General features: G+C 53.2%; 1 protein-coding gene across 2 annotated transcripts in view; it reads left to right on the top strand.

Moving 5' to 3' along the window:
- Positions 1-822: 822 nt before the first annotated feature.
- Positions 823-21,453, top strand: part of SYK (spleen associated tyrosine kinase) — an 85,588-nt gene continuing 64,957 nt past the window's right edge. The window contains exon 1 of one of the 2 annotated variants that reach the window (XM_059656304.1): positions 823-1,019. The gene's annotated coding sequence lies outside the window, so the exon portion shown is untranslated. The remainder of the gene's footprint in view (positions 1,020-21,453) is intronic. The other variant, XM_059656303.1, reaches the window with a different exon arrangement.

Raw genomic sequence — 21,453 nt, 5'->3', positions numbered from 1 at the left:
ACACTGAGTTTTCTGCTTGGGTTACTGTATTTGGGCTCAGGGTACAGATTTTAAAAACAGGCACTCCACCCAGTGCTAGCGAGAATGCGAGGGGCTGGAAACTTATAGAGAGGCTTTAAAGAGGACTGTCCAACAGGAAACAAAGGGGGGGATGGGACGGGGAACCTGGTGTTTTTACACCATTTGGAGAACTGCAGAAAAACCATGAAACTTAATTTAACTCCAGAGGGCAAGCCTCTGTCGGGAGAAGGAAACAAGTTAAACTCACTGCCAAGAACTTGGTAATATTTAAAGCCAAAGGCATGGTGAATTCTGGCGTTCACTAAGGCCACCTGGTTCACCTAAGGCCACCTGGCCCCATCCACGGCCTCCTGGTCACCTGTCAGCGGGGATGTCTTGGGTTGGTGACTGGGAATACCGGGCACGGGGAAGGAGACTCCCTCCTGAGCAGTAGCACCAGGGAACGGCCTGCCCGGGGAGAGGGCCTGTCATCCCAGCAGGAACGGGCTGCAGGTGACAGGGGCAGAGGTTTCTGTTGTTGGCAGTGGCCCTCTTTGTGTAGAAGGCCCGGCCTACGCCAGGAGGCAGGCGGCGCACCCAGCGGGCTCCTCTCCTCCTTCCCTCTGACCTCTGGCCTCTGAGGTCAACCTTTCCGTAGGATCCTCGCACGCTCAGGCTGCAGCTACCCGCCCTGAGCTCTCCGGGCGTCTTGGGCGCAGGGGGCACCCGGGGCATTAGGCGCAGGGGTGCACTGGGCGCAGGGGGGCGCATTGGGCGCAGGGAGCGCAGGGGGCGCCTGGGCGCTGGGGCGCGGCCGGGAGGAAGTGCGGGGCCTGCCCGGGCTCGTTAAGGAAGTTGCCCAAAATGAGGAAGCGCTGCTCTCTGGGCGGCTGAGGCGACTCAGGCGGCGGGAGGAGCGAGGAGGACCTCGCGGCCCGCGCTGCTCCGGGACAGCCCCAAGGACCCACCGCCCGCGCCCGCCACCCGCCGGACCCCGCGCCGCAAGGCCCGCTGCACAGGTAGGAGGCGCGCTCCCTGCCCGCCTGCGGGGCGCGGGGCCCGACGCCTAGGGACCGGGAAGGCGGCGAGCGCGGGTTGGGGGCAGTCGCGGGCCCACTGGGCCGGTTTCGGGGTGCCCGGCGCTGTGCCAGGGACGCTCGGAGCCCTCGGCCCCGGGACAACGGGACATTGATGAGATAGAAGCAGGGGACGCAGCCTTTCGTCCTGATCCCGGAGCCTCCGGGGTGCGGCTCCCATGGGAGCGGGGCCTGGGCCCAGGGACTTTGCGGGAACTGGGGACCCAGGGTCGCAGCGGAGACGGTGCGGAGGCAGCGGGTCCTGGGAGCACGAGCAGGACCCGCGGGCACGTTTTCCTCCGCCACTGACCTGACAGCCTGGCACATCCCCCGGCGCTCACCTTCCTTCCAGTTACCCCCGGGCCACTCCGGTCCCACCGCGGGGGGCGCAGGGCGCGAGCGCAGGAGCCCTCCCGACCTGCTCCTTTAGAGCGGTTCCCCCTTCCCCGCGCGTTTTCATGGTAAAGCAACTTATTTGCCAGTGAGTGATTGGAGAGCATGCAAGTTTTATGTAGTAAAACGTACATTTGAGCTAATTTTTTAGAAACTGAACTGAATAACTATTCAAAGGCGATCCAAGTTTGTGTGTTTGTTTGGATGTTCAAAAACTAGAAAGACAGTCATTGGAGACATAGAGTTTGAATCTTCCCACGTTGGGAACGGTGTTGCGGATTGTTTTAATGAGTTTGCTTGACTCGCATAGATTTCATTGAGCCCGAGTTAAACTGTTGGCTGGCGGATTGCGTTTTTCTTAAAGCGGCAGAGCGGTTCAGCTTGTAGTTAAGAAGCCTGGCATTTGAATCTTCATCATGAAAAGCTAATCATGCGACGACGGAGAATTTCTGGAAGCAATGGAATCGACTATACTAACTGATTTCTTGGTTTTAGTCAGAACAAATTCATCGGTATCATGCTGGAAGCATTTCAATTAAAGGCAATTAAATTCATTAATGGTCTCTTCACACTCTCCCCCCAAGTGCATGGATATATTTGTATTTGAGCTAAAAGTGAGGAATCTGGTCAGTTAAAATTATTTTATCAAATCATTTTGTTTCTACATCATTCTCTTTATGTTTAGAGAAATTTTGCTGTAAATAGAAATGGATTTGTTACTCTGTAGTGCTCAGATATATAGGATTATATAGTTTAACTAGAATGTTTTAATGTTTAAGCTAAGGTAAAAATTAGGTGTGTATTTTAGGTCTTTGCCTTTCCTGAGGGATGAAATGGACAGATCATTTCATTGCTAGGTTTGCATTTCAGAAATACCACCTTAGCCTTCCTTAGGCTCATATTTAATATTGTAAGTGCAGGTCTACTTTCTCTGTTTTTAAACCAAAGATTTCTTAGTAGGACATCACTTATGCAGCACATTGCCTGTCCATAATCATTATTCAAGACCCTGTGCTCAGATAAGTTTTTAACTCAGGACTTTTCAGAATTTAGAATTCAAATTTAGAATGTGAGGTCAGCGCTGAGAACGCCTGTGAGAATTTAGAAAGGTGTGTGCGTGCTGACACCTTGCCCCAGCACAGCGGCCTGGGACCCCACACCGTCTCGGCACCTGCACTGTGAATACTCTCATCAGGTGGCACAAATAACAACTATAAATAGCTGTGTCGTTCAGGGCAGGCGTGGCCACTAAATGAAGGTCCCCAAAATTACTAAGAAACCTAGTTAGTTAGAGCTTTCTGGAGTTGGGCTAAAGAACTGACTCCATCAAGCCACTGTGCTTTGGGAAACAAATTGCTTTTCTATTGCCCAATCCTCGCCCTTTCCAGTAAGTAGACAGGCAATTTCCCCTCTGCAGATTCTGAAATATCAGGACTTCACTGAACTTTCAATGATAACCATTAGCATAGGAGCCTGCAAGTGAGAATGGGAGGTGCATCCTTACTGATACACGTTGAAGCAGCAGCTTTCCTGCGGGTCTAGGATTGCAGAGCGAAAGCACAGCTCCCGGCAGGGGCGTGGTCACCCTCCGGAGGCAGTGGCCCCAGGAGCAGAGCTGGTCCTGTCCATGTGCAGCTGGCTCTCCAGCCCTGGCACCGGACCAGGGAGGGGGCCCTGGGCTCTGTCAGCCCTCGGCTCCACCCGCCATCGGTGCCCAAGGGATGGGAGGCGCTTTTCACAATCGGGGCTAATTTTTGCTTTTTTAACTTTAACTGTCGTAGACTTTTCCTAACTACACCCTGACTCGCCTCTTCTCCCGCCTGTGCAAGTTTTAACATTTTCTTCCACTTTTGGAATTGTTTAGCGATATATGAGTGGAGGAAAAATTAGGAATTTAGGCCTTTGGGGAGAATTTTTCTTAAATGTCTACATCCTTAACTTTCTCTTTCATAAAAAGCAATTGCAATCAAAAGGCAGTCTTTTAAGGAGAGAGTGGAATGAACTCTCCTGATGTGTCCTAGCATCTTATCCTTCTACTTCAGCGGTTCTCAACCTGTGGTCACCAACCTGTGGGTCGCGACCCCTTTGGAGGTCAAATGACCCTTTCACAGGGCTCGCCTAAGACCATCGGAAAACACATATATAATTACATATTGTTTTGTGATTAATCACTATGCTTTAATTATGTTCAGTTTGTAACAATGAAAATACATCCTGCATATCAGATATTTACATGACGATTCATAACAGTAGCAAAATTACAGTGATGAAGTAGCAACGAAAATAACTTTATAGTTGGGGGTCACCACAGCATGAGGAACTGTATTAAAGGGTCGTGGCATTAGGAAGGTTGAGAACCACTGTTCTACTTTGATTTGAACGAGTTGGTTTCTTTTCACTTGGAAAAGAGTTTTTATTTTTTTAACTGAGGAATTGTGGGAAGGTTGAAAAAATAAAAGTAGGCTGATTAAATTTTAAAGGAAAATTTTATTCATTTTGATACTATATTATCAGGGAAATTTTCTGTTAGGTTATAACTTTGTCTGACAAAGTTATCTTGTATCACTTTGAATTTTTTACCCTTGATAATTAATTATGTACTGTTTGCCTATGAAACTTGAAAGAGAGTTGAATTGGAATCTTAAGTATAATCAAATTTAGCCAAGGTAATACATACCAGCAGGAAGAACATTCAGTTTATATAGCAGTAGATTGAACAAATAAAAAATGACTCTCTTTTGATTCTTTCATTTCTTGGAGAAACCGTGCATTTATTTTTGGAAGCTGCCAAAGGTGGGTGGTGAGAAGAGGACGGTAGCAGGGATTTAGAATATCGGTGATGCCTCCATGGCAAAGGAGGGTGTCCTGATTAAGACGGGCAGGGTGTGGGGAGCAGCATCCTCTGTCCTGGGGTACCAGGCTCTGAGACGGAGTCCTTGCTCCTGAAGCTGGTGGCAGGACCCCTCCCTGCTGTGCTGGGGGACTGGAGGGAAGGGATGTGGGGTGCTGGCCTTCCAGACGGGCGTGCTGTGTGTTGGAGACCTGGTCTGAGCGGAGGCCCAGCGGGAGCCGGCAGCAGCCACGGGGAGCATGGGCTGCGGTCAGGGTGAGGCCCAGGCCTGGCTGCAGGGTGTGGAGGATGGAAGAGGCCTGAGGCAGGAGGTTCAGCAAAGGCCTGAAGCGCTGGATTGTGGGGTGACACTCTGTAGCTACAAGGAGCATTTGGATGTCCAACGCGTGACCTTCTACTTTCTCACTTTGTCTTAATTGATAAATCTTCATTCTGTTCTGCCCAGTATAATAATTTAACTTATTAAACCTGCCCGTTTCTGTTGAGCTGTCATGGAAATGTTTTAGTACGACCAGAGTTAATTTGTTTTTTACTTAATTTTAATGAATAACAATACTTTCCCATTCTGTAGTACTGTTCCCCAAAAGCAGTCTTTTATTGCTCTTTCTTCTAGAATTCTCCTCATTTGCGTATCCTGTGCTTATTTGCTTGTGTTTGGCTGTATCAGTTTTGGACAATGTCTGCCGACTTCCTTCTGGGAAACGGGCTGCGGCCGTCCTCGGCTGGCCGCCGCCGGGAGGAGCACTCGAGAAGAGGCCGTGTGCTATCGGGGTGCACTTCACGTGCTGACGTTCTCCGCTAAACCATGGGGTGTAATGTAGTCCCATGTTCCTGGTCTCCTTGTGACTTTTCCTGGGTAAATGCTTGCGTGCTGTGTTCTCAGGGGGTCCTGTGCCTGTTACACGAGTCTCCCCGATGCTCTGAGACTGAGGTCAAACTCTTGACACAGCTTCCCACTGAGTCAGACCAAACAGCCTATCAGTTCCACTTTTCTCTCTGCTTTTCTGGACACCCCCCCCCCCGCCCCCATCTTCTTGCTCCAGTCGGATAGTTTCTCTTCAGTCTCGCTGCACACACACTAATAACGAAGCACCCGTTGGTGTGAGTGTGGGGACTGGCTGTCTGAAAGCATTTCCTGCCGATTACTTAGAGAGCCTTTGCTTGACATGTGGTGTCTTAACCCGCCTCCCACTGCACTGAGGCGCACTTTCCCTGCTGCGAGTCCCTTGTCATTGATGGGAACACCTCCCACCCTTAGGATTTCTATGGTTATTTATTTATTTGTGGCGTAGAACTTTTCTGTTTCTTCCATCAGAACATGACTTGACTCATAATAGTGAAAGATGATTTTTAACTCCATTTTAGCCATTGGCGTCTCCATTTAAAATCAGCCTCAATGTCACCTCTGTATTTGTCGGACACTGATGTTTTATCATCTGATTGTGGGACTTTGTACTTTCCGGGGAGTGGCGAGTCCGGGCTTTCCCCGGACAGCTGGCCGAGGCTGGTCCCAGAGCAGTGAGTGGGTGAGCCGGCGAGGTGGGGAAGGCAGCGAGCAGTGCTGTGCAGTGGTGGGTGGCGCTCTGGGGGAGCAGCCCTTGCTCCAGTAGGTGGGGTGCTGGGAGCACCATCGCCGAGCAGGGTAAGCACAGATCATGCGTCAGGTCCTCAGCGCCATGTGCGTGATGTGCACGGGCCGCGTCCTGTCCTCGCACACCTCCGTGGTGTGGGCGCGCTGGTTCTGGGAGCAGTGTGGGGACCAGAACTCCTGGGGTCCGCTTTCGGAACACGGTGGCCTTCTGCTCCCCTTTACAAGAGTCTCAGTCCTTGCTGGGGTGGAGGCAGAGTCCGGGGTTCATTGTACCTTAATCATCTGATTGCGCTAGTGCCTCAGTCCCAGTTCCTGAATATCTGTGCCGGGTGTTACCCAGCATCTAGAAGCGTTCAGGAATCTGGAGAAGGGCTGCGTTTAAGTAATAAAGAGACCGGAAATATAAATTTGTAATACAGGGGGAGCCAGAGGAGACTTGGCTACAGCAACCAAGTTCTCTGAGTCTCTGGACCCTTGGCTCTTCATTAACACAAATTGCCCTAAGGCAAAGCAGATACACATTTCAAAGGTTGAGGTTTGGTACACAGCAGGCGTGGCCAGGTTGGGGGGAGCTGCACCGGGCTATCAGGCAGCAGGCAATAATAGATGCAAATCTTTAGGTTTGGGGAAATGCCTACAGTTGTTCAGCTGTTTGGACAGCTGCAGGTAATAACATGTAGATTTTCAGGTTTGGGGAAATGCTTTCAGCTATTCCAGGAGGCAGTAATATATATCTTCAGCCCTGCTGAGCCTCAAGGTTCCATCAGCCTCTGATGAAACTGCTTGTGTTCATGACCTGCTGGAATTAGCCTCCATCATATCTCTACCAACAGTGGTTGAGAGTAGCTTCTGAGTCCCCACTGGGTTCCAGTCCCACGCTGTGTTTTAAAGCTACTCTTCGTCTTCGTTGACGGGACGATCACTGTGGGTGTGACTGTGATGCAGGATGGAGGCCGCGCGCATCAGGTACCTGGCACCAGTGGGTGAGAGCTGAGGCCTATGCTGCAGCCCCTCCCAGGTGGGTGGCCCTGGGAGCTGGTCCCTGCAGTCCTGGGCGGAGCTAATGATAGCACTCCCAGACAGGTGGGAGGTGAGGGAGTTCCGTTTCTAAAACAGTTTTCTCTGACCTCCAAGGTGAGAGAACTCGCCATCGTTTTCTTTCTGAAAAGTGTTCAGTTGTGTAACGGATGCACCAGTCCAGTCCATTAGTGAGGATTTCAGAGGTGACAGGCACCTGCACCCCTGGGGGCAACGGGGGGGATTTTCTCCACTTGGTTGTCCTGTGTGTGTATGTGTGTATCTTCAGGAGACACAACCTTATGTGTGTGTGTCTTCCTAATACCAGTATCATTCTGCACCGTTCTTTTTTTCATCAACAGCTACTGCTGGGGTTGGGGAGCCCTGGCTCTCAATGACTGTGGGCTTCCTCGGCCAAGGGGAGAGCGCCTGCCACTGGGGGACAGGAGGCTCCCCCTGACTGGCAGCACCAGCAGAGCCCGAGGCCCGCCCTCGTCCCCGCCCTGCCCTCTGCAGGTTTCATGGAGCCGCCGGGCTGACCTGTGGGTCAGGAAGGACCTGTAGCCACCTCCTGCCTTACATTGTAGCGAGCAGGTGCTAATTTCCGGGGAGTGCGTTTCGTTCTTTATTTGTTGCTGGCACATTGGGCTCTTGCTTGTTATTGCTGGTTCCAGTGTGGACATTCTCTTGCTGCTTCCTGATCTCTGCCCCGACCCCCTGCTCATCGTACCCTCCCCCACGGGGTTTGCTTCCGTGGTCTGCTTGGCATTTTGCTCCACCAGAGGCCTGGCCTTTATTTTAACTGGGAGTCAGTCTTCTAAGGCTGCGTCTGTTGTGTGGCCCTCTCCTAGCCGGTGCCCCACGAGAGAGGAGGCAGGTGACCTGTGCACGGGGAATGTGAGCCCCTGACCAGGGTCTGTGGGGACTGGGGCTCCCTGCTCTTTGCAGCTGGCCATGCGCCTCTGCACACGGAGGCCTTTCTTGTAGATGGCCTTCTGCTGCTGCTCCGGTGCCACAGCGGAGGGTTCGGAGAGGGCTCGGCTCCCCCGGGCTCGGTCATGTCCAAGGTTTCTCCGCCCTCAGCTGTCCTGCAGCAGCTGGGCGGAGTCGCCCTCTGCCTTGGGGCCCACGTTGCTCTGTGTCTGTCAGGCCCGTGCTGGTTTCCACGCGCTGCTCTGCTCCCAGAACAGGCGTGGACTTACACTGTGTTATGTCCTCAGTGCTAGTTCTCTTCTTTCTCTGCGTTTAGAGCTGCTGCACATGCTTGCAGGGGAAGTCCACCACTTCCTTTTTTGTTTTTTTAGCAACACCAATCAGCTGATGGTCGCCCTGTGTGAAGGAAGTGACAGCGAGGAGGAGGGAGAGGAGCTCGCTGGAGCGGGGAGGGTCCCAGGGTTGGGCTGCTCTGTTGCCTGGGAGCTGGGCTCCGGCAGAAAGTGTGTCTGCAGGGAGGGCGGCCTTGCCAGGTCCATTCTGATCTTCAGGAGCTCGCAATGCACACCTCATTCCTTCGCGGCCTGGGTGGGGATGCTGGGATGCTGGCGGTGCCCAGCTAGGAGCCGCCTAAGCCAACCTGCTGGGAAGACTCTGAATGTTGCTGCTCCTCCAGGCCCCAGCCCGAGGTGTTTCTAATTCCGAACCAGATCCATGCCCACTGCTCTAGCAGAGAGTGAAAGCAAGGGTCTGCCCCGGGCTTCGCGCTGAGGAGTGGAGTCACGTGAGTGGACTGGGGAGCTGAGAGGCAGTGCAAGGCCATGCGCTCAGCTCCAGCAGACATGTCAGTTTCACACGTCACCTGTAGTTCTGGAAAATATGTAATTTATCTTTATAGTTTTGTGTTGAAACGTTAAGCAAATTCAATATGACTTGGACCAAAAAATCCCAAATCAATGAGAGATGTGACAGCATCTCTTCCCTCAGCTTCAGCTGACTTCCCACCAGCCATCCAGCGTGAGCAGAGCCCTGTGGGCAGCTGGTGGAGAAGGGTGGCAGTCCCCCTCACAGTGAGCGCAGCCCGGGCAGTGAGCACAGACACCCCCGGCCCCCCCAGCACAGCCCCCAGCAGTGGGTACAGTGAGCGAAGCACCCCACCCCTGCCCCCCAGCACAGCCCTAGGCTGTGAGTGGGCACAGCCCTGGCAGAGAGCACAGCGGGCAGAGAGCACAGCGGCCTTCGTGTCTGCTTTCCCAGCAGGAAGATGGCCTGCACATGCCCCTGTCACAGGGCCAGGAGGGGAAGTACAAAGAGTCCTTAGGGATGGGAAGGGAGCAGGGGAAAGGGGCCATTTCACCTGCCTCTCCAGCCGCTGTGGGAACATTGTGACACAGGTGGAATTTCAGCATCGAGTCTCCGGCTGAGGGGCTGGAGTCTGAGACCCAGGTGTCAGAGGCTGGCTCCCCCTGAGGCCTGTGGACCGAGCCTGCTTCTGCATCCCCATCATCTTCCCGGGTGTGTCTCGCCCTAGTGTCCCCTTTCTATGCGGACAGGCATATGGACAGGGCCCACCCTAAGGACCTCATTTTAACTTACTAGCCTCTGTGGAAGCCGTGTTTCCAGAGTCCCGTTCAGAGGAAGGGAGTTAGGATCCAACGTAGGACTTGGGGAATGGGATCAGCCCCTGCAGGGGGTTATGCGGGGCCTGGCCTCCCCCTGTGGCCTTGGCAGGACGTAAACACCACACTGAGCAGGTGGTTATGCCTGAGACACAATTTTCCAGCTTAGATTGATGAAAAAATTTAAAGGAACTTACGAGAAGACCCAGAGAAAAAATAAAAACTAGGGGTGATAAGGAGTGGCAAATTCTACAGGATCTTAAGGCAAAGCTACAATGTTGAGTGGACTGACAGACCCAGATTACACATGGAAAGTTATTGCAAGGTGAGGATGGCACTTCCCTGCCATCAGGGGAGAAGAGGTTATTGTTAATTAAAGGTCTTGGGAAAACTGGCTAATAATTTGGAAGAACATAAAGCTTTGTTCTTTATACCAAAACTAGGGCCCGGTGCATGGATTCTTGCATGGGTGGGGTCCCTCAGCCTGGCCTGTACCCTCTCCCAATCTGGGACCCATCGGGGGATGTTGGACTGCCGGGCCTTCAGGGATCAGGCCGAAACTGGCAGTCCGACATCCTCTGAGGGATGTAGCGGTGCCGAAGCGGCAGGAGGCTGGGGAGGAACCCGAGCCAGGGCCGGACGCCCCACAGCTTCTGCTCCCCGCTGCACTGGCCACCGCTGCCTACCGCCCGCCGCCCGCCGCTACCACTGCCTGCCACCGCCACAGCTGTGCTCACCAGCCATGACCCCAGCTCCCACAGCGACACTCATGCTGTGGGAGCGCACTGACCACCAGAGGGCAGATCCTGCATTGAGCGTCTCTGCCCCCTGGTGGTCAGTGCATGTCATAGCAACCAGTCGTTCCGGTCAACCGGTCATAACAGTCGCTTAGGCTTTTATATATATACTAGAGGCCCGGTGCACAAAAATTTGTGCACTCAGGGGGGAAGGGGGGTCCCTCAGCCTGGCCTGTGCCCTCTCGCAGTCTGGGACCCCTGGTCAGGCTCAGAGCAGGGCCGATTGGGGAGTTGGGGCGCCGCCACCTGTCATGCACAGAGCAGGGTGGATTGGGAGGTTTCAATGCCACCCTCAGTCACGCTCAGGGTAGGGCCGATTGGAGGGTTGGGGCATCGCCCCCTGTCACACTCAAGGCAGGATCAATGGGGAGGTTGTGGCGCCACCCCCTGTCACGCACAGAGCAGGGCCCATCAGGGGGTTGGGGAGCTCCCCCCTGTCACGCACAGAGCAGGGCCCATCAGGGGGTTGAGGAGCTCCCCCCTGTCACGCACAGAGCAGGGCCCATCAGGGGGTTGAGGAGCTCCCCCCTGTCACACACAGAGCAGGGCGGATCAGGGGGTTGGGGTGCCACCCTCTATCACCCACAGAGCAGGGCCAATCAGGGGGTTGGGGCACCACCACTGTCACACTCAGGGCAGGGCCGATGTGGAGGTTATGGCTCTACCCCATCACACACAGAGCAGGGCCCGTGGGGGGTGTGGGGGGGTTGGGGCACCACACCCTGTCACACACAGAGGCACAGGGCGATCAGGGGGTTCGGGAACTCCCCCCTGTCACGCACAGAGCAGGGCTGATCAGGGGGTTGGGGCACCTTCCCCTGTCATGAACAGAGCAGGGCGGATAGGAGGTTGTAGCCCCGCCCCCTGTCACACACAGAGCCGCAGGGTGATCAGGGGGTTTGGGCGCTGCCCCCTGTCACTCTGATCCGGGTGCTGGGAGGCCTTGTGGCTCCGCTGATCCTGGTGCTGGGAGGCATATTACCCTTTTACTATATAGGATAGAGGCCTGGTGCATGGGTGGGGGCTGGCTGTTTTTCCCTGAAGGGTGTCCTGGATCAGTGTGGGGGTCCCCACTGGGGTGCCTGGCCAGCCTGGGTGAGGGGATGATGGCTGTTTGCAGCTGGTCACACACCCTTCAGGGTGGGGGTCCCCACTGGGGTGCCTGGCCAGTCTGGGTGAGGGGCTGAGGGCTGTTTTCAGGCTTGCGGGTGACTGAAGCTCCCAACTGCTCCTTTTTTCTTTTTTTTTTTTATATTCTGGGCCAGCTTTAGCTCTGGCTTCAGCTCTGAGGCCTCTGCTGGGTTCTATAATTGAGACACTGTATCAACTCCAGCTCTGAGATCCTGGCTCACTAAAAGCTGGTTTCTGGGGTTTTGTTTATCTTCTATATTTGTTACAATGTTTCAGACTGCAGGCTCAGAGGCCGGCAAGGCAGGCGGGGAACGTTGGAGTCCTCCGTCACTGAAGCAAGCAAGCCTCATGTTAGTTTCAAGCTGCCTGGCTGCCGGCCGCCATCTTGGCTGACAGTTATTTGCATATCTCGCTGATTAGCCAATGGGAAGGGTAGCGGTCATACGCCAATTACCATGTTTCTCTTTTATTAGTGTAGATTAGAGGCCCATTGCATGAAGAGATTCGTGTAATAGGCCTTCCCTTCCCCTGTCTGCTGGCACCAGTTTTCCTCCGACACCCAGGACCCAGGCCTTTGCTCCGGCCAGAGCCTTCAGTCTTTGCTGCTCCCACTCTGCTGCTGTGTGCGTATGTATGCAAATTATCCGCCATCTTTGTTGGGTTAATTTGCATACTCTCCTGATTGGCTGGTGAGCGTAGCCGAGGGACGGTCAATTTACATGTTTGTTTATTATTAGGTAAGATAGATAAACTCCAGGTTGAACAATGAATAAAAATATAACAGTGAAATCATAAAAGCTCTATAAGAAAACTTAGGTGAGTTTTTAAAGAATTGTGGAGAGAAGAAGGCCTTTGTAAATGGGACAGAAAATATGAAACCATGATAGAAGAAAGATTGATGGGCATGATTTATAAAATTTTAAGCAAGTTCTCAGGGGAATGAAAAATACATATAAATAAATGGGGAAAAGTGTAAGGTAAACTTATTTTTAATGCCTGTGGTCAAAGTATCGATACGATGAAATATGCAGTGAGGTCTTCCAAATCACATAGGAGAATAAGCACAGTCCAACAGGAAAGTCAGTCAAGAACTAGCAAGCAGCTAGACAGGCAGGGACTTGGTGCATGAATGCCCTGCTCCCACAGCGGTGTGGTTTGCTCTGTGGCAAGATGTGGGCAGAGAGTGGCACAGCCAAGGGCACTGGCACAGCTGTTGGGTGGAAGCTTCTGAAACTTGCTTATTTATTTGTTTATTGTTGACACTATTACGATGTGCCCACTTCCCCCTTTAAGACACACATGTGCTTTGGCTCAACAACCTCATTGTTAGGAACTTATTTCACACATAAATTGACAAAGGTGGAGAAGTATATGCATACAGTAATTCATTGCAACATTTTATTTTGTAAGAGCAATAAAAGAAAAGGAAGGGGAAAGAGCTGCATGTTGTGAAGGACTGTGAATCAGCCATGGTATGCCTGTTCCTGGAACCCCTGTGGCCTTTGCACAAGTGTGGAGTCTTTCTGAACCAAATTATTGCCAGGGCTGACCAGCAGACTCTGAGTGACAGATGAACAGATTACTCTGACACACGTTTCTGTGAAAGAGAAGGCTAAGGGGCTGCTTCGCTTTAGGAACAAAGCAGCCTTGATTGCCCACCTCCTTAGGCTTTTATTATAACAACTAGGGGCCCGGTGCACGAAATTCGTGCACTGGGTGTGTGTGTGGGGGAGTGTCCCTCAGCCCAGCCTGCCCCCTCTCACATACTGGGAGCCCTCAGGCGTTGACCCCCATCACCCTCCAATCGCAGGATCGGCCCCTTGCCCAAGCCTGACGCCTCTGGCCTAGGCGTCCAGCCCGGGCAGCGGGGACCCGCAGCTGCAGCGGCCCCATGATCGCGGGCTTCGCTTTAGGCCCAGGCAAGGAACCCCTAGCTCCTAGGACTGCTAGCTTCGATCACGCCCAGCTCCCATCGCTGGCTCCACCCCTACTTCCTGCTATCACTGGCCAGGGCGGAAAAGGCACCTGATTCTCTGATCATGGCTGGGGGGCAGGGCAAAGGCGGCCCTGGCCGCCTTTGCCCTGCCCCCCAGCTGTTAGCTCCCCCCTGGGTTTCCGATCACTGTCAGTGGCAGGGGGCTTCTTCCTGCTTTCCCTTTCACCTCCCTGCATTGTGCCTACATATGCAAATTAACCGCCATCTTGTTGGCAGTTAACTGCCAATCTTAGTTGGCAGTTAATTTGCATATAGCCCTGATTAGCCAATGAAAAGGGTATCGTCGTATGCCAATTACCATTTTTCTCTTTTATTAGTGTTGACTAGAGGCCCGGGGCACAAAAATTTGTGCACTTGGGGGGGAGGGGGTTACCTCAGCCCGGCCTGTGCCCTCTCGCAGTCTGGGACCCCTCGGGAGATAACGACCTGCTGGCTTAGGCCTGCTCCCGGGTGGCAGAGGGCAGGCCCAATCCCTAGGTGCAGCCCCTGGTCGGGCTCAGAGCAGGGCCGATTGGGGAGTTGGGCGCTGCCCCCTGTCATGCACAGAGCAGGGTGGATTGGGAGGTTGCAATGCCACCCTCAGTCACGCTCAGGGTAGGGCCGATTGGGGGGTTGGGGCACCGCCCCTGTCACACTCAAGGCAGGGTCGATAGGGAAGTTGCAGCACCACCCCCTGTCACGCACAGAGCAGGGCGGATCAAGGGGTTGGGGTGCTGCCCCCTGTCATGCACAGAGCAGGGCCCATCAGGGAGTTGAGGAGCTCCCCCCTGTCATGCACAGAGTAGAGCCAATAGGGGAGTTGGGGCACCACCCCCTGTTACACACAGAGCAGGGCCGATCAGAGGGTTGGGGCGCCGCCACTCTGACACTCAGGGCAGGGCCAATGGGGAGGTTATGGCTCTACCCTGTCATACACAGAGCAGGGCCCGTGTGTGGGGGGGGGTGTTGGGGCGCCGCCCTCTATCACCCACAGAGCAGGGCTGATCAGGAGTTTTGGGTGCTGCACCCTGTCACACACAGAGCCGCAGGGCAATCAGGGGGTTTGGGCGCTGCCCCCTGTCACGCTGGTCCCGGTGCCGGGAGGCATATTACCCTTTTACTATATAGGATAGAGGCCTGGTGCATGGGTGGGGCTGGCTGGTTTGCCCTGAAGGGTGTCCTGGATCAGGGTGGGAGTCCCCACTGGGGTGCCTGGCCAGCCTGGGTGAGGGGATGATGGCTGTTTGAAGCTGGTCACACACCCTTCAGGGTGCGGGTCCCCACTGGGGTGCCTGGCCAGTCTGGCTGAGGGGCTGAGGGCCGTTTTCAGGCTGACAGGTGACTGAAGCTCCCAACCGCTCCTTTTTTTCTTTCTTTTTTTTTTTTATTCTGGGCCAGCTTTAGCTCTGAGGCCTCGGCTGCTGAAAACAGGTTTCTGGCCTTTGTTTACCGTCTGTATTTGATACAATGTTGCGGTCCGGCTGGCTGAAGCCCGGCTGAGTAAAGCAGGTTTCTGGGATTTTTTTAGCTTCTATATTTGCAACATAGTTGCTTAGAGTTGCAGCTGAGAGGCCAGCAAGTCAGCCGGGGAACGTTGGAGTCCTCTGTCTCTGAAGCAAGCAAGCCTCCCTGTTCGCATCAGCTGCCTGGCTGCCGGCCGCCATCTTGGCTGGGAGTTAATTTGCATATCTCCCTGATTAGCCAATGGGAAGGGTAGCGGTCGTGCGCCAATTACCATCTTTCTCTTTTATTAGATAGGACAGCTTGAACTAAAATTAACCTCTAGTTACAATCAGCAGGGTAAGTATCCTTGAGAAAGCACATGCTTCTACAAGGTCAGGTCTTTAAAGACTAAACATAGAGATTCTAGCAAAATACCCAGGAGATCAGACTTGTTTGGAAAAGTCAACATAGGGGGTTCTGCCTTCAGCAAGGTTCCCCCAGAGGCCCCCAACCTTTTGGAGAATCCTCTTTACAGATCTTCCAACCAAGTCCCTTTCTTCCCCACAAATTATGAATATGTCCAACTGATACTCACTTAAAGGGAAAGATGTGATATATTTTTAAAAACACATACATGGCCTTAATGAGGTAAGTGGCAGTGAGTTGTTATTTGCTGTGTACAGATGCAGGCCTGCCTGTACAGGTCTGTGTGTGTGTGTGTGTGTGTGTGTGTGTGTGTGTGTGTGTGTGAGAGAGAGAGAGAGAGAGAGAGAGAGAGAGAGAGAAAGAGAGAGAGTAAGAGAATGCAGGGAGGTCTGGAAGCAAAGGCATCAAACTGTGAGCAGCAGTTACGCGGACAGTGGGATCAGTTTGGAGAAAAAGGTGAACTATACTTTGTACTCTGCACACAGAAGTCTGCAGTGCTCATAATAGAAGACTTTTTGTTGGGTGGGGGAGTGAACAGGAGGAAACCAGGAAGAGAACTAACTTAGAATCAGGCATCCATCATGGCTGTTGGGACCGTTCTGTTTCCAAGCAAGGACTTTGGCTTGGAGGAGGGGTGGTGTGTCTAGACGCGGCCGTCACCCACGCTGGCCCACCCTCGGCTACACAGGCTGCCTCCCCGGTTCTGGTGTGGTCTGGCCTGCAGCCTACTTTGGACTTTAATTATTAAGGCCACCGTCCCCACATGTGCAGCCGCCAAGGTTGAGAACCACTGGTTTAGGACCAGCTAGTGGTTGTACAGCGCACAAGCTCATCCATAAAGCAACAGGATTTCCACCAAATTTGAATTCACGGTGTGCTGGGCATAGGGCAGCCGCGTGTGCCTCCGACTGCAAAGACTCTGGGTGTGTTAGGTGTTAGAGTGGTGTGTGGGGGGGGGGAGGAGACAGGAAGGGAAGGTGAGAGGGAGAGAAGGATGGAGGGAGGGAGAGGGAGACAGAGAGAGGTAGAGAGAGAGACCGGGAGAAGACAGAGAAGGACTATGTGTGGGCTCTGTGGGAGCTCGTAGTCAGGAGGCCAGGAGGCCTGCGGGGGTGAGAGAGGCGCTGTATCCTCAGCACATGCTCGCGACCTGTAGGGATGAGTGAGTGGGAAAGGGTCCTCGGAGAGAGTGCGTGCATTTGTGGCATTTTCTGCACAAGGTAATTTGAATATTTCCGTCTTGAATAACAGTGCTCAGCATTTTTCCTCTGTGCTTTTCTGCCAGACAATTCGCTGCCCAGCTGTTTCATGTGGATTCTTTCTCATGAGGACATGGTTTCTCGGTGTACGTGGCTTGGCTTCTGCGCCTCAGGTTGCAGCAGATGGGGAGCTGCGGGCCGTTTCAGGATGCTCTGTAGCTGTGTCCTCCCTGGCCCTGACACACACACACACACACACACACACACGGGAACACCCTGCAGCCAGGGCTCATCCGTGTGTCTGCGTTAGACTTTGTAACAAAACTTTTAGGAGTGGGGGCTTGAACTAGAAACGTCCAGTTCAGGGAAGTGGCTCTGAAGCCCCTTGCTGGGGGCAGCGTGGTTGGCGGGAGCAAACCAGGCACGTGCGGTGGATTCCGCCATGTGCTGGAAGGGCTCAGGCTCTGGGACCGCACCTGCAGAGCGATCGTGTCCGGGCGTGCGGCGGGCGGCTAGAGACGGCTGAGCAGACGTGGAGCAGAGCGCTGCCAAGGAGCGGCGGCCAGATGCTCCAGGTCGGCTCCCGGCAGGTCGGCTCCCGGCAGGAACTGAACAGCCTCTGCTAACCTGGGGCTGAAAAAGCAGGCATGCGGGAGAAAGTGATTGTAGAAGGCGGAGTGGGAGGGCCCGAAGGCAGCGTGGCTCTGGACTGTGCCGCAAGTCTGTTCCCTGACCATGTGCTGGGGACCCTGCCAGGACCCCTGGGAGTTTCCTCGGCAGCTGTCCCCAGTGCGCAGGGGCACCCCTCCCCAGGGCTCATGGCACCTGAAGCGCTAGGACACGGTGACTTTTGGGGGCGCAGGTCATGCACTTTGAAAATGTCCAGCTGGACCCCCGTTGTAGAAATGCGTGTGCTCCGCTCCCAGCGCGCCTCCTCTGCACGGTTGGCACCCTCACACTCCCTCCTCAGGTCCCAGTGGATCCATGGGAGCTCTGATTCAAAGCTGAGGCGTTTGGGGTAAATGCGTCTCTCCTTAATAAAATAAGGCCCGGAGTCACCACATCCGGCCTAGGTAGGAGCGGTGTTGGGGAGGGCCACACAGCCTGCCCGTGGTGATTTGATCTATAAGACCCCCCTCTCCCCCCCCCGGCCCCCCAGCCCACGCCTTGGTCTCAAGGAGCACTCTGTGCTCCTCTACCTCCGACACTGGCCCAGGTGAAGGCAGGCCTTTCCCAGCTTCCCGGCCAAGAATCTATTGCCACGCTGTCCTGTGCGCCCCCACGGCCTCACATGGCCATTCATATTCAAGTACTTAATTAAATAAGATAGAAAATTCAGGGAGAACCAAGATGGCGGCATAGGTTAACGCCGGAGTTTGCTGCTTTGAACAACTACTTCAAAAGTGAAACCAAAAAACGGAAGGGACATCACCCAGAACCACAGGAACGCTGGCTGAGTGGAAGTCCTACAACTAGGAGGAAAGAGAAACGCATACGGACACTCAGAGGAGGCGCAGTGCTGAAGTCAAATTCTGAGGTGCGGAGTGTGCGGAGCGGGCTGGCGGCGGAGGGCGCGGTTGTTGTTTTCAATCGGGAGGGAGTCGCAGACTCTGAGCACCAGATCCGGGCGAGTCTTTAGGGACCCAGACTCAGGCGGGAGAAGCGGGACTGTCTGGCTTCGGTCAGAGCGAGTGCAGCTTTCTCTCCGAGCTTTGCAGCGGGTGCTGGGACTCAGAGAGGCAGAGCCCCTGGGGACAGGACTGAGAGCCGCCATAACTGCTCTCTCCGGCCCACCCCGCCCAAGCCCTGCACAGAGGCATTTGCCGGATAGCCTCAGGCAAAGGCTAGATTAGCACCTCCCTAGAGGACAGAAGTTCTCTCACTGCTGACACAGCTGATTCTCATAGCCACTTGGCCTGGAGGTCAAACCCTCCCTGGAATTAGCTACAACAATCAAGATTTATCTATAAGACTGCGAACAAAGACCACTAGGGGGTGCACCAAGGAAGCATAACAAAATGCGGAAACAAAGAAACAGGACAAAATTGTCAATGGAAGAAATAGAGTTCAGAACCACACTTTTAAGGTCTCTCAAGAACTGTTTAGAAGCTGCCGATAAACTTAATGAGATCTACACGAAAACTAATAAGACCCTCGATCTTATATTGGGGAACCAACTAGAAATTAAGCACACACGGACTGAAATAACGAATATTATACAGACGCCCGACAGCAGACCAGAGGAGCGCAAGAATCAAGTCAATGATTTGAAATGCGAGGAAGCAAAAAACATCCAACCGGAAAAGCAAAATGAAAAAAGAATCCAAAAATGCGAGGATAGTGTAAGGAGCCTCTGGGACAGTTTCAAGCGTACCAACATCAGAATTATAGGGGTGCCAGAAGATGAGAGAGACCAAGATATTGAAAACCTATTTGAAGAAATAATGACAGAAAACTTCCCCCACCTGGTGAAAGAAATGGACTTACAGGTCCAAGAAGCGCGGAGAACCCCAAACAAAAGGAATCCAAAGAGGACCACACCAAGACACATCATCATTAAAATGCCAAGAGCAAAAGATAAAGAGAGAATCTTAAAAACAGCAAGAGAAAGAAACTCAGTTACCTACAAGGGAATACCCATACGACTGTCAGCTGATTTCTCAACAGAAACTTTGCAGGCCAGAAGGGAGTGGCAAGAAATATTCAAAGTGATGAATACCAAGAACCTACAACCAAGATTACTTTATCCAGCAAAGCTATCATTCAGAATTGAAGGTCAGATAAAGAGCTTCACAGATAAGGAAAAGCTAAAGGAGTTCATCACCACCAAACCAGGATTATATGAAATGCTGAAAGGTATCCTTTAAGAAGAGGAAGAGGAAGAAAAAGGTAAAGATACAAATTATGAACAACAAATATGCATCTATCAACAAGTGAATCTAAGAATCAAGTGAATAAATAATCTGATGAACAGAATGAACTGGTGATTATAATAGAATCAGGGACATAGAAAGGGAATGGACTGACTATTCTTGGGGGGGAAAGGGGTGTGGGAGATGTGGGAAGAGACTGGACAAAAATCGTGCACCTATGGATGAGGACAGTGGGTGGGGAGTGAGGGCAGAGGGTGGGTCGGGAACTGGGAGGAGGGGAGTTATGGTGGGGGGAAAAAAAAAGGAACAAATGTAATAATCTGAACAATAAAGATTTAATTAAAAAAAAAAAAAAAGATAGAAAATTCAGTCCTCAGTCACACTCGCCATACATGGAGGGCAGAAGCCACCGGCGGCCAGTGGCTGGCTCTGTGTGGGGCCGAGTGGGCAGGCATTGGTCGTCCAGCACGTGTGTAGGCAGGTCCAGAGGCCACGCTATACCTGAGCCACAGCCGGTGCGTCCTGGGGACTCGCGAGAAAAGCAAGCTCCTCCTCCCACCTTCGTAACTGCTGTGAGTGCACTTGTCCACGCTGACTCCTGAGCACCCATTTCCTTCAGGGGACCTGACCGTGGGAAGTGACAGCAGCACCAAGAGACCCCGAACCTTGTCCACAGCCTCTGGCCTGGCCCTTTCATCCTCAGCATAGTGACAACCTCCCATTCAACACAGCAGCCTCACACACACATGCACACACACTGCACACGCAGCAGGTACATACAGCACACACAGCATGCACATGCACACATAGCAGGTACATACAGCACACACAGCATGCACATGCACACATAGCAGGTACATACAGGCATACATAGCATGCACATGCACACACACAGCACATGCACACACAGCAGGTACATACAGCACACACAACATGCACATGCACACATAGCAGGTACATACAGCACACACAACATGCACATGCACACACACAGCACATGCACACACAGCAGGTACATACAGCACATGCACACATAGCAGGTACACACAGGCGCACACAGCGTGCACATGCACACACTGCACACCTGCACACAGCACACACATGCACTGTCACAGCCTGGCTCAGTGACAGGAATGGAAGTGGTTCCGTTCTCCCTGGAGCAGTGCAGGGGAGGCCGGCCTCGGAGGACAGGGAGGGGTCCTCGGGTTAAGCACACCCGGCTCCGTCTGGTTTCTGGAAGAATAAAGCACTTCTGTTCCAGAGGATTCAGAATTGAGAAACCTTAGTACTTGTTAAGTTCTCTGCAGTAAAAGCAACTCCAACATCATTTTCTCAAAATATTTGGGATCCGGGTTTCTGTCCTTTAAAGGAAGGTTTGAAGAGGGAACATGTCCCTCATTAAGGCAAAATGAAGAAAGTGTGGCTTCGTCTGTTCCATCAAGTACAGCAGAACAAGACTCCTTTCTGGGAACAAAGAGCCCAGGAGCAGCAGCGGCTGAGGGCTGAGAGGCGGGCGCACCTGTTGGAGGCGGGCGCATCCATGGGAGGAGGGTGCACCCGTGGGAGGCGGGCGCACCTGAGCAGCCTGTGCGGGAGGAGGTGATGCGGGCACTGTGCCCTGGGCTGGAGCCCTGGCCCCGGCTCCCCCTGTCCGGGGTAGGGGAGAGGGCCGTTTTGCTGTCGCTGGAATTCCGAGCTGCTGAATTTAGGAAAGATAAAGTACCACAGAGAAACCGTTTGGAAGGTTTGCAAGTTGTAGGACTTCCTTCATGACTCAGCCCGACTTCAGGAAGTGGAGCAACGCGTGCTGCTCCTGCAGCGGCCTCGGGATACGCCTGGGCACAGGGACCCGGCAAGCCCCCCGTCCCCCAGGTTACTGTGGTAGCAAAACCGAAATGTCTAAAATAGCCCTGGATGCTTTGGCTCAGTGGATAGAGCGTTGGCCTGAGGACTGAAGGGTCCCGGGTTTGATTCTGGTCAAGGGCACATGCCTGCGTTGCGGGCTTAGTACCCAGTGGGGGGTGTGCAGGAGGCAGCCTATCAATGATTCTCTCTCATCTTTGATGTTTCTATCTCTCTCTCCCTCTCCCTTCCTCTCTGAAATCAATAAAAATATATTTAAAATACTA

Source organism: Myotis daubentonii, chromosome 11 (genome assembly GCF_963259705.1).
Source record: "Myotis daubentonii chromosome 11, mMyoDau2.1, whole genome shotgun sequence".
Lineage (NCBI taxonomy): Eukaryota > Metazoa > Chordata > Mammalia > Chiroptera > Vespertilionidae > Myotis > Myotis daubentonii.
This window is presented reverse-complemented; position numbering and strand designations above follow the sequence as displayed.